This window comes from Lissotriton vulgaris, chromosome 6, assembly GCF_964263255.1.
Source record: "Lissotriton vulgaris chromosome 6, aLisVul1.2, whole genome shotgun sequence".
Lineage (NCBI taxonomy): Eukaryota > Metazoa > Chordata > Amphibia > Caudata > Salamandridae > Lissotriton > Lissotriton vulgaris.
The window spans coordinates 243,785,474-243,798,654 of NC_141694.1; positions in this window are offsets into that span (position 1 = coordinate 243,785,474).

Below are 13,181 nucleotides of genomic sequence, written 5' to 3' on the forward strand. Positions count from 1 at the left end.
CTAATTTGGACGACCCTGAGTTTTATATCACTTTATGGAAGAAGGTTTATGCATTGCCATCATCCGCTATTATATGTGGGGGGATTTAAATGTGACCTTGGAGCGAGAAATGGACCGTAAGGCTGGTCGAAAGCTTCTGGATAAAAAGGCGGTGAAGGCAGTGCGGGATGGTATGCTTGAGCTAGGATTGGTGGATATGTGGCGTTTGGGGCACCCTGGTGCCAAGGAGGGGACTTGTTATACTTCTGCACATAACACTTGGTCCCGCCTGGACTATTGGTTGTCAACGAAGGATGTGAGTGGATGGGTGTCGAGGGTGGCACATCTACCTCGCACGTTGTCTGATCATGCGCCGGTAATACTGGAAATGGTGCTGCTGACGCATGCACCTGCTCCGTTCTCGTGGAAATTGCAACCGGCGGCGCTCCTGGACCAGGTGTTTTGTGAGGGCTTGCGTGAAGCGGTAGCGAGATTCTTTGAGACGATGTCGGCTCCGTAGACGATATGGGCACAGTTTGGGAGGCGTTCAGAGTAACCATACGAGGGCCATGTATAGGTCTTTAGGCCGGAGTGCTTAAATCCTTGAGGGATTCCATGGGCAGGCTGGAGCGCGAATTGGTGGGGATGGAACGTCAATATGAAAATGCACCAGTGGCATCTACTCTGGCTAATATACGATTAAAAGTGAATGAATATAACGAGTTGGCGGACCAGGAGGTGAAACATTTGGCTAAACAGACCAGGGCCTGAAATTATGGCGAAGGGTGTCGGCCGGGCCGTGGGTTGGCTGACAGGATCAGGGAACCATGGGCTAAACATTGTGGAGTGCAGGAAATTAAAGATGGTGATAGATCCGTGACTGATGCGGATGGCATTTTGGATCACTTTGTTCACTTCTACAAGCAAATGTATGAATGCCGAGCGACCGCTAGTGAAGACGAAATAGCGCAATACCTAGATGACGTGGCCTTGGTCTGGTTGTAGAAGGGGCAGCAAGATTTTTTAATGCACCATATCACAGAGGCGGAACTTAGGGATGCAATTGCTGCATTGCCGAATGGAAAGGCCACGGGCACTGACGGTCTCTCGTCTGAGTTTTATAAAGAATATGTTGATTTGATCTTGCCTCACCTGACGACTATGTTTGCCAAGGCACTGGAACAGGGGCAGCTACCGGCAACGTTACGCGAGGCACTCATTGTGGCCTTACCGAAACCGGGCAAGTCACTGGATAAATACGAATCCTATAGACCTCTATCACTTATGAACACCGACGTTAAAATACTCGCCAAGGTCCTGGCAACACGCTTGGCGAGTATTTCTTGCCGGACCAATCGGGGTTTGTTCCTACACGCTCCACGGCGCACAATCTGTGTGCCCTCTTTGAGGTGCTACATCTGCTCACACCCGACTTAGCGGCGGCGGCGGTTCTATTAGACGCTGCCAAAGCGTTTGATTCCATAGCTTGGCAATACATGATCGCAGAGCTTCACAGAATGGGAGTGTCCTTTTTTTTCACGGCTAGGATCAAATACGGCTCCGGTGGCTCGGGGGAAGGTTAATTGGCGGGTGTCAGCTGCCTTTCTCATCCAAAGAGGCACTAGGCAGGGGTGTCCACTGTCGCCCCTGCTGTTTGCCCTTATTTTGTAACCATTGGCATGTATACTGAGGCAGCGGCATGCTGACTCGGCGCTTTGTTTTCATCACAGACCATTGGCGGTGTCGATGTACGCTGATGATATGGTCCTGTTTGTACGAGAACCGGACAGATTTTTGGAGGGGGTGATCAGGGAGTATGTCCGATTTGAATGGTTTTCAGGCCTCGTTATTAATTGGGACAAATCCGTAATACTACCACTGAGGAATAGCACTAAACTGTTTGAGCTGGAGTTCCCGTTGGCTTGGGCCACAGAGCCTGTTCGGTATTTGGGAGTCTGGGTCCATAGAGACTCCCAAGAAGTAATTCGGGCTAACTATGGAGTGGCCATATCTAAGCTTGAAGACCAGGTGGCCCGTTGGACGCGCTTGCCCTTATCCTTCGCCGACAGAGGGGCTCTGATTAAGATGGTGGTGTTGCCTAAGTTCTTATATTTATTTATAAATATTCCGATAGCTCTGACGACTAATTTCTTCAACTCACTTTGATCTTTGCTGATCACGCTGGCCTGGGGGGGGTAAGAAACTGAGGGTGGGTTGGGACACGCTGACCAAGCCTTATGAACTGGGTGGGTTTTCGATTCCAGACATGCGTATGTACTATTTGTGTGCCCAGGCGCAGTTTGTATCCTACTGGATATTGGCACAGCCGTACACACCGCATGTTGCAATCGAGGCTGCTGCAGCCATGATTGTAAACCCACACTCAGTATACGAGAAGGGTGAAGTGGACACGGTGCAATGCACTGCCGGAGCCTGGAAGGAGCTAGGGAGGCGTGCGGGGCGGCTGCCACTGTATGCACCTGCCATGCCCTTACTGCATCACGCTGCTGTCTCGGTGACGAGTGAATAGGGAGCGCTCCAACTATTGCATGCCACTGGGCTGCAGATGATGGGGGGATGCATTTCCCGCGGGTACTTTCCTCACGTTGCAAGATTTTTTGGGCTCTGGGGGGAATGTCACTATGGCCACTTTTACATATGCTAGGCTGCGAGCTGCGTTGCGTGGTCTCTATCCGACCTTTCCTGAAGAACCAGTTGCGTTGGGGGCCTTGCAACTAATATGCACGATGAACAGTCGTACAAAACTGGTATCCCGGTTGTACCGGGCTTGGCAGATGGATGAAGGTGCGGCAAGTGTGAGCTCTAGAGGTAAATGGGATGACTGTCTCTCAGCGCCTTTGTCAGATGACGAATGGGCTAAATGCTGCGCCATGATTGGCAGTTTTGCGGTTAATGGCAATTTCAAACTTATACATTATAAATTCCTTCAGCAGTGGTACTACACTCCATCGCAACTGCATAAATACGGACTGCGTGACTCTGCGAGCTGCGTGAGATGTGGGATGGATAATGCCGATTTTGTACACCTGGCGTGGGCTTGCAATCGTGTATCTGAGTTTTGGAAGGGAGTGACTGAAGAGTTGTCCGTGATGATGGCTGGTCCCGTTGCCCATGACCCAAGGATATGCTTACTAGGGATCGTGTCTGGTATACCAGCTGGGGTGCGCAGGTTGGTAGCACTGTCCCTGCAATTGGCTAAGCGCATGGTGGCCATTTGTTGGGAGGGAGATGAGCGCCTGAGGTTAAGACTTGGTTGCAAGATATGGCATACTGCCGAGATCAGTTAACATGTTATCATGAAGACCTGCCGTCGGCCTCAAGGCCACGAGACATTTGGGGCCCTTACACTGCATACATGCTGGCCAAGTCAGCTGATGACTGATTTAGAATGGCGCATCTGCCTTGCCTTGATGTATATTACTTCCACTAACGCCACAGATGATGTTGTACTCTGTATTATGACTTATGTCTTATTACAGGAATAGCCATACCTGTACGGACTCGGCTTCAACCATTGTCTTGGATTGCTGACGATCTGTCTCATCAATTTATGTAACTGTGATGTAATATCTGGTTTCGGTATCATTTATGTACGGACTGTAAAACTCACATCCCGGCTGCACTTGGGAGTTTAGATTGAATGTTTTATTATGAAAATGATAAATAAAATAATTCTTTTCAAAAAGAACAACAGATCTTGTGGAGATATGGGAGGGGAACAAGATCATTGTCTTCCAGGAAATATGGCTGGAGTGTTAGGAGTTTCATCAAAACTTTTTCATGTGCTTTCGGAAAGATGGAACCAAATTGGGTATGGGGAGGGTGAAAGGACGTCTAATGCCTCTGATATCTCCTAAATCTAGCAAGGGGAAATAAAAATGTAAACAAGTAGTGATTGGGTCATAGCTTGCCTACTGGATCTCTCTGCTGGTGACCTGCAACAAATTAAGCTGATAGTTGTGATGTTTACATAAATTAGAAGGACTCTAAGAAATAGGAACAGGAAATGTTCCAAGGAGACCTGCTACATCTAATAGAGCTCCAGGGGGAATATCCGATTTTGGTATTAGGGGATTTTAATCTGCATTTAGATCCAAGGAAGACTGCCTCGGCAATCTCAGATATGCTAGAGTGTTACAGTATTCCTAATGCAAATTTTCCAAAATGTGTTCAGTCAAAGTTTGATAGGACTATGGTGAACCTTTTGGCAGAATTATGGTTTGTATACCTAAATGGCCTTTTCAAAGAGGACTACCCAGCAGACCAAATGTTTTTATATGGGAAACAACAGTGCCCCATTGACTACATGTTCATACAGGCATGGTATTTTATTCTCTGCAGGGGATTTATGGTCATAAGACTAAAGGGAAGCGATCATTGGGCGCTAGAATTAGATATAGTGATAGCTCCATTAGTGAGAGCTCAAGCTATTCCAATGGCACTAGATTTCCCCAAAACTTTTAACTACAAGAATTGATGGGAGATATATTGAGCAGTTAATGCAGTATCAATCAATCAATGATATGATATGATCTAGGATGGGGCCATAGGAGAGCCTAATGGTGCATGGTATGCAACTAACATTGCAGAGGTAGGAAATATAATGACACCAGTAGTAAGGGTATATAATGAGAGGGGAAAATGGATTGGCTGTGCCAAACTTCAAACAAACAATGGTTCGATAAAGAGTGTGCTGCAGCCAGGAAGGAGTTAAGAAAAATAGGCAGGGTAAGGCGATCAAATGATCAAGCACAGCTAGTTGAAATTTACCCCTGTAAGAAAAGGGAATATGAAGCTCTATTGAGGAGGAAGAAGCGGGCTTTATTTGACTTGAATTGGGATGTGATGATTAGGGCACTTCAGGAAAAGGATATGAGAAAATTCTGGAAATTGGTTCAAAGGGGATGTGGTATGGCTGTCCCATCAGCAAGATGTATGGTGCCAAAAGTAGATTGGGTGCCCGTCTTAACCAATATTTATTAGCCAAGTGGGACAGTGGTGATGAAGAAATGGCTAACTGTGGGTGCGTAGGCCTTGAAGTCATTCTCTATTCAACCCATTGATAAGTTGATAACTTCCTGAAAATTAATAAAGGCAAGGGGACCAGATAACCTGGCAGCAATTATAATTAAGTCAAATCACTTGTGGTGGGCTGGATTATTCTCTAAAGTTTTACTCACATAACTCAGACCGGGATAATTCCTCCTAGTTGGAAGGGGGCAATAATTAAACCTGTACATAAAAAAGGTGCTAAGGAAGACCCAGGGAATTACCAGTTAATAAGTCTGATGGATGTAGGCACAAAGCTGTACTCCAAAGTGATATTAAGGGCTTTAAAGAACGGGATAGAAGGAAACAGTCTTATCCCAATGGAGCAGGGAGGCTTTAAAGCCGGGCCCTCCACAATAGACTGCTTCAGTCTATGTGCTTTGGGGCAGAAGGATAAAAAAACAACTGGGAATTTATTCTGTTGTGTTGTTGATTTTAGCTCAGCGTTCAATTGTTCGATCGTAGAATACTTTGGGCAAACTTATATTCCCTGTTCCTTATTAGCAATTCAGCAGGAATTGCATACTGGGAACTGGGCCCAAGTAGAACTTGACTCTGAGAAAATTCCCTTGGGAAATGGATTAGGGCAGGGCAGGTTCCTGGCTCACACATTGTTCTCCCTATTTTTAGCTATCTCACAGGAGAGTTGGCAGTGACACATTCATTCTCGAGGAAGTTAACAAAGTTTAATCATTATTGCAAGGCTAATAAATTGAAGAGAAACATGGGAAAACAAAGATAATCATGTGTGGTGGAAAAAGTGAACCATATAAATGGCAGTTAGGCAATATTAGAGTAGAGGTTGTGTCCTCCTATAAGTATCTGGGCATGACATTAACCAGTCAGCTGAGTTGGACCCTACATAAAGAATCGGTGAAGTTGAGGGCAATAGCTATGAAAGGGGGACTTGTCCACTTTAAAAAGACTTATGGCGCCCCTTCTGATCTCCCCTCTTAACCGCTTATAACTCAACGGTCCCCACGCAATGCCTCTATGGGGCTGAGCTGTTAGCCATTAGTGCAGATGGAAGTTGGGAGAGGTGTGAAAGAACATGTCTGAAAAAACTGTTGGCCCTCCCCAAAGGTGCAATGTCCCAGGCAATAAGATTAGAAGCAAAATTGCAAGCCTGGAACTTCCTAGCTTATAAATCAACTCTGCTTTTTTGGGATAAATTATTGGTCCCAAAATACTCAGAAGATATCAGCCTGCTTTGCCACTGAAATAGAAAGAAGTGAATTGCAGTGGACAAGGAAGGTAAAGAAAAGATTGGAAGACATTGCTTGAACCTTAAAACTAGAATTAAGAATAACTGAAGCCTCAATCTGTAAAGCAGAATTAAAAACATCCTGTAAAAAATAATCTAGATTGGTGGACTCGAAATATGTAAGGAACAAACCCTCCGTAAAATACATGGTAGATTCATGGGAAAACATTAATGTATTTCCGTATTTATCTGCCTTCCCAGATGCCTGGTTACGATTACTACTACTAAAGTTCCGGGCAGGATTAAATGTGTGTTATGTAAGACCTGAGAAATTTGAAGCCCTTTCAGATCAAGAGAATAACTGCACATGTGGACTGCTGTTTCATAATTTCAATGTTAATGTTTTAATTGATTGTCATCATTTTTATAGCCTGCATTGCTTGATTTTAAAACATCTTTCTAAAAAATATAATATTAATTGTAAAAATGATGCACTAGAACTTCTCTTAAGGATGAAATTATTTGATGTGGCTTGCGCACTGGCAACATTTCTTTAAAATTGTTTGGATTAGTGTCTTATAGTGAAAATAGTAAGGATTCAGGGGGTTTCGCTGTAGTATGATAAATTGGTATTCATAAGGTGTAATTATATAATGTTTTTATTGTTTTTATGGGCTGTATGTTTTATAGATGGTGTCTAAACATTAATGAAGAATGAACTGAACTGAATGTCCAATGCAGTTCATATCCTTTCTTCACTCTTTCATCAGAGTTTTATATGACCTATACTTTATACCCATAGACTCAATTTTCACTACATTTTCTTTAATTGATAAAAATATTTATTTGCAACAAGAGAACAAAACGTTCTGAACCATCCAAGCGCTATCCATACTTTATTGTCAAAACCACAATCATTTGTTCTTTTTTTTAAATTGTGAACCCATTATGTCGAAAAATGAAAAGAGGGATGAACATTTTAAACTACAGATCATGTAATAAATGCACACTATGCATGCATATTATTCATGGGCACTGTTGGATTGGTCCACAGGGCAACCAGGCAGCAATGGGCTGGACTGATTGCCCAGTGTGTGGGTTTTTTTTTTTTAGAAGTTCGTGGGCTGGTTTTATGGTCAGGTGGACCAGTTTTTATTGTTGCTTTTCCTGCTATTATGACAAGCTTTGCCTGCAGCAAACACAAATGCATGCAGTCTCCCATGCCTTGCAAAATATCCATACAGCGTGACTTTACAGGTTCAAAACTGGCCTGATTTGCACATGTGGGCCAGTTTTATAGCTGTATGCTTGCTAATGGAAGCCACTTTTTTTTGGTTCCCCGACTTCTTTTTTGTCCTCGTCTGACCCTGTTCATTGGAATTAAAACTCTTTCTTACAATGGCTATTAGTTTTCTGTTAATGCAGAATGTGTTCATTTACAAAGTCATCTAGCATCTCTAGTTCTCTAAATTTTGCATCCAATTTACCCAGCTTACATTTATGGAGGGTCATACTGGAACAGAAAATATGCCAGTGCACCAAAATAACAATGGCCCCAGTTAGCAAATCATAGCTAAAAAAGTGGCCCACATGTGCAAATAGGGGAAGTTTTGAACTTGTAAAGACAAGGGGCCTCATTTATGAGGCTGTGCATCACTTTTACGCCACTGATGCGTCACTTTTTGTGACGCACCAGTGGAGTAAAAAATGCACCTTGTTGCGCCATATTTACAAAGTGACGCATCTAGGTAGATGCGTCACTTTGTAAACCCCTGTGCCACATTATACCTGCGCCAGGTGTAATGTATGCAAGGGGGAGGGCGTTTTGATGCAAGAAAGAGTCATAGAAGTGGCGCAGTGAAATCTATAGGATGTCACTGCGCCATTTCTTGGCTGCTAATGCGTCAAAATCTTATGCCTGCCTCATGGCAGGCATAAGACTGACGCAGGCACTAACAACATGGGACTTGCCCATGTGAAAGTACACATTGCTGGAGGCGCGTCACTTCTGTGACACACTCCAGCAATGCGTCACTTTTGCGCCTACAGATACGTCAGAAATACTGACGTATCTGTAACTCTTTGCGCAATGATGCATCATACTGTAAATATGACGCATCATTGGTGTCGCAAGGAGGACGCAATGACAAGTGACGCATCGCTGTTTGAACGCAGCGATGTGTCACTTTTCATAAATGAGGCCCAAGCTGTATAGGTGTTCTGTATGGTAGACTGCAAGCATTTGTCCTTGCTGTGGACAACGTTTGTGCTAATATCAGGAAAATCGGTACAAAAGGGGGTGGTGATGGACGGAGCATCTCAATCAATCAAACACTCACACCCAGTCAAAAGATCTGGGTTTAATCCATCACCGTTCTTTAGCCCACTCTGCCACCCCAGTTCAGACATGGCTACATGCAAATCAGTCTGACCCTGTGCCTCATGGGAACAGTCCAGCCCGAACTGCCAAGCCATGTCTTCCCTGGACCGGAAACAAGCTTCCGAGGACCGATTTCTGGCATTCCAGCGGTCTTCAACCCGGCTTGCTTGAATCCAGTGGCAAAGTGATCAAGGGGCTCACGTCTGAGCATACCCTGCCACACGTATGGCGGCCAAAAGTGGTACAAAAGGGGGTGGTGATGGACGGAGCATCTGAATGAATCAAACACAACCACACCCAGTCAAAAGATCTGGGTTTAATCCATCACCGTTCTTTAGCCCACTCTGCCACCCCAGTTCAGACATGGCTATATGCAAATCAGTCTGACCCTGTGCCTCATGGGAACTGTCTAGCCCGAACTGCCAAGCCATGTCTTCCCTGGACCGGAAACAAGCTTCCGAGGACCAGTTTCTAGCATTCCAGCCGTCTTCAGCCCGGCTTGCTTGAAACCAGTGGCAAAGTGAGCAATGGACTCACGTCTGAGCATACCCTGCCACACTTATGGCGGCCAAAAGCAGTACAAAAGGGGGTGGTGATGGACGGTGATATCAGGAAAGTCATCTGCAAAAATAGGACCACCAGAAGATTAAACAGGCCCACAAATAGCCTAGAAACTGGCTGTAAACTTAACTGTCAGACCTGCCCTTCTGGGTCAACCAGACTGCAACTTACACATGTTCGACCCTGCATTTATGTTGCTGCCCCAGTGCCCTGTATTGAATACTTAAATATGCACAGGAAATATTCGAGATGAGGCAGTAAAATTGAGCTCAATGATGTGTTATCAATTTGTTTTGGAAGTGTGGGATTTACATCTTGGTTATGAGAATCCATGTGAGTCCTGACACCTTCTGGGGCTGTTCTCATTGTTGATTGAATCCCTAGTTGGTCAGGTAAACCATCCAGCAGAAATGGGTCTCAGTCTGGAGTGCCTCTTCTTCGAGGGCAAAACCATCTTGGCCTCAGGCTTTGCTGACTTCCTGCTCCCTCTTGTTCCAGTGTCTCCAAGATACTGCTGTAGAATGAGCATATCCAAAACTCAACAGCCACCAAACGCAGTCTTAAAATGAACCTTAGCATTTGTCTATCTCTAAATTCCACCCCCTCTAAATTCGATAGATAACTTTTACAGGCAATTTACAGGCATGGCAGAACAGAATCCTACGTTTTTATGCTTGACTTTTTATGCAATTTGAGACTATTGTTTTTTTATATTGGTTGCATAGTAGCAAAACACTGCCAATTCATTTGCAGGATATCTAAGGGCTTCCTTCTCACTTGATACCAGCCTTCCTTCCTCCTAGATGTGGTATGCATGTATTATGTAAATGTTATTTGTATAATGTGTTTAGCAAATCTGCCATTAGTTCATGGTCACCCCAGATTTTTGCCTTTTTCAGGATCATATTTTTCCTGGACGTAGAACTCTGTGCACTCCTACTCCTACTAAACTGGAGTCAATGTCTTGTGCTCCCATTCAAACGTTATTACATTGGCTTAAACTTTGAGTCATAAAAGTCAAAATAACCCTTTTTGACAGGCAAAAAAATCTGTTTTAAATGTTAATAAGTCATCCCTAACTCCTCCTTATTGCCCACAAGGTAGGGTGGTAGATATCTGTGGAAGAATTGCAAAATACAAAATTTGCATGTTCCTCCACTGATTACGGTTTCAAATCAATTTTGACTGGCAGGCCTATACCATAATTGAATCTTAGGAAATGTCAAAGTAGAGATAATAAATATTCATCTGTAAGTTTTGATAGGAAACAGCCAAAATACTCACTCAAATTCACTGGTGAAGCTACATTTTGGACACAAAAAATGTAAGAGGGGTCCCCCTATACCAAAAGGAGAGGATACCAAAACAACAATGAGTCAAAAAAACAATTTCCCTTTGGATTGTTTAAGCACACACTGTTTTTACCTCATACCTGCCAACCACACTCACATCACTAGAGAGTGTCACAAAATCTCCAAGAAATATGTAATTTTTTTATTCAATTTATTCTATTTAAAAAAATATTTTTATACAAACCACCGAAACGGTTGCCCTGCCACAATAAAAGCCCTACATCTAACTATTCTTGGTCAAAGGAAAAAACTGTGTACAAAGATCTTTTGATCATGGAATGCCTACTGGACTAGTGAGTCTAATGACAAATTCTAAATATCTATTTTATTCTCCTGTATTGAGTTTATATGTATCAATGTGTGTATATGTTTTTTTACATTTGCAGTTAATTGATGGTGCAGTATTGGATCTGTTTTTTAATGTATTTTGTGCTTAAAAAAATGAATAGAACCAAATTGAATAAAACAATTACCTATTTCTTGGCGATTTAATGACACTCTCTGCTGATACGAGTGTGGTTGGCATGTACGTGGTATGAGGTAAAAACAACTTGTGCTTAAACAATCCAAAGGGAAATTGTTTTTTTCACTCACAGATATTTAGGAAACATTACCTTTAGAAAGTTTTATTATTCCTGGCTTAAACCAGGTGGAGATTGATTTTTATTAGACTGCTAGCAGTTGCAGCAAATTTTGACTTTAATGAAGTATGAAATTATACTAAGAGCAGAAATATTTCCACAGGGTGTGTGGAGGTGTTTTATTTTTCCTTGTAGGAAGACTAGTTAGAGTGGGGCTAGGAACTGCATTAATTTGTAAAGTAGCCTGCTCGTTCACAAATAAATGTAAGGTGAGACGTAGACAAGGCAAGACTAGTGGGAGGGGAGCTATTCCCTGGACCAGTTTTGATTGGCCACAAAGAAGGGTACTGTTCCTTTTCTTGGCCAGAAATCTGGGAGAGCACTCAGTCTCTTCACAAGAGATGAAGGGTTTATATATCTTGAATGCTATGAATAAGGTTCAATGTGGGAATTTTTGCAGCAGGTCAAACAGACACTGCAGCAAAAGTGCATGTTTGCCCTGTTACTTGCCCTTAGTTAATCCTATCTGCTCTGTGCTATAACTATCAGCAGGTTGAGCTCAGGTTAATTTAGTGACTTTAGGGATTTTCCCTGACTGATTAATGTTATTACTCCTTGAGGTGGGTTACTGCCCACCTGAAAATATAATCCATTTTCCTACAATATGAGCCAAGCTAAAAGGCACTGGAGAGCTAAACAGGATCAAAGGCAGGGAAACATTCAATAGGAGATTGCTACGGTAGGTGGTTTCTGGATACACCAGTGTAATGTTACTGCATCATGAGATATAGGCCTGGGCAGATTCCATGGAGTTCTGCTATGCAGAATTCTGTGAAGTATTGAAAAAACTCCAATGTGCTCCGCGGAGTTCCACAAGCGGTGGAGTGAGTATAGACGTGCAGCTCATGCTGATTTTTAGTACTGAGAGTTTGCTTTGAACAGCACCACGCACAGCACAAGAGGGCGCTACTTCTTTCTGCCCCTAGAGTAGATGTTCTACTTCTGCAGCTTCTTCAACTCAAGCAGCAGGTTTCTCAACATGAGCAGCAGCAACCTGCCTCGACTGCCCGTGTTGAGAACTATCACCGGGAGGTGGTCTAGCATACAATTTTCCTTTCTCACCAACTTAACATTGGCAAGCTGAGCAAGAGGAAAAACTCTGAGCTCAACATGGGGCGCAGAATGGGTACAACTTTCAAAATGCCGCACGAGGAGTGGATTTTACATAGAGGCCTGATGATGTTCTGTATTTTAAACAAGCAAACCCTAAATTCGTCCTTAGATTGGAGTAGGGTTGGAACAGTCTAGATCCTGGGTCCATTGATGGAAAAGGCCTGTTGCTTTATTTTTTATTCTGTACTCTACTTTTTTTTCACTCTGATTGTGTCTTGGTTGCTGGTTTGCCGAAAGGCACCAGAGATGGTGTAAATGTCAGCCACATAGGCGAGGTTGCTGGGTTGTGATGGCCTTGTAAATGATGCTGCTGGCTTGGAAGATGGTGCGGGTTAGCAAAGGCAACCAGTAGAGTTCTTTGAGAATGAGGGAAATGTTATGAGACTTCTTCAGGCACTTATGCAGTAAGGATGTCCTTCAGTGGTGCCAGTCTGACATCTGGGAGCACGTGGAGCAGGGTGTTGCCACCAGCCAGGCGTAAGAGAATGAGGGCTGGAACAGCAGTTCTCATGTTGCTTTCTGGAAGAAAAATTGTCACTTACTTAAGAAGAGTGCACTGGTACTAGGTCCTCTTAAATATTTTTTGGCATTGTATTTCTAAAGGGTGAGGTTGGTGTCCAAGATAAAACAAAGTGATTCGGCAGTCAGTGTAAATAGTGGTTTTAAGCCATCAATGTTCATGTAATTGAGTCAGGTTTGTACTGTTTCTTGTTTACTGTTCTTGGCAGTTAACAGGATTTCTGTCTTGGTTGGGTTAAGCTTCAGGCAGGTGCTAGGCATTTAGATCTGGATGATGTGAAGGCATTGTATAAGGTTATAAATGTCTTTTTCTCCAGCGCCAAAGCAGCATTCTCCTTCTTTACAGCTATAAACTGATGTTG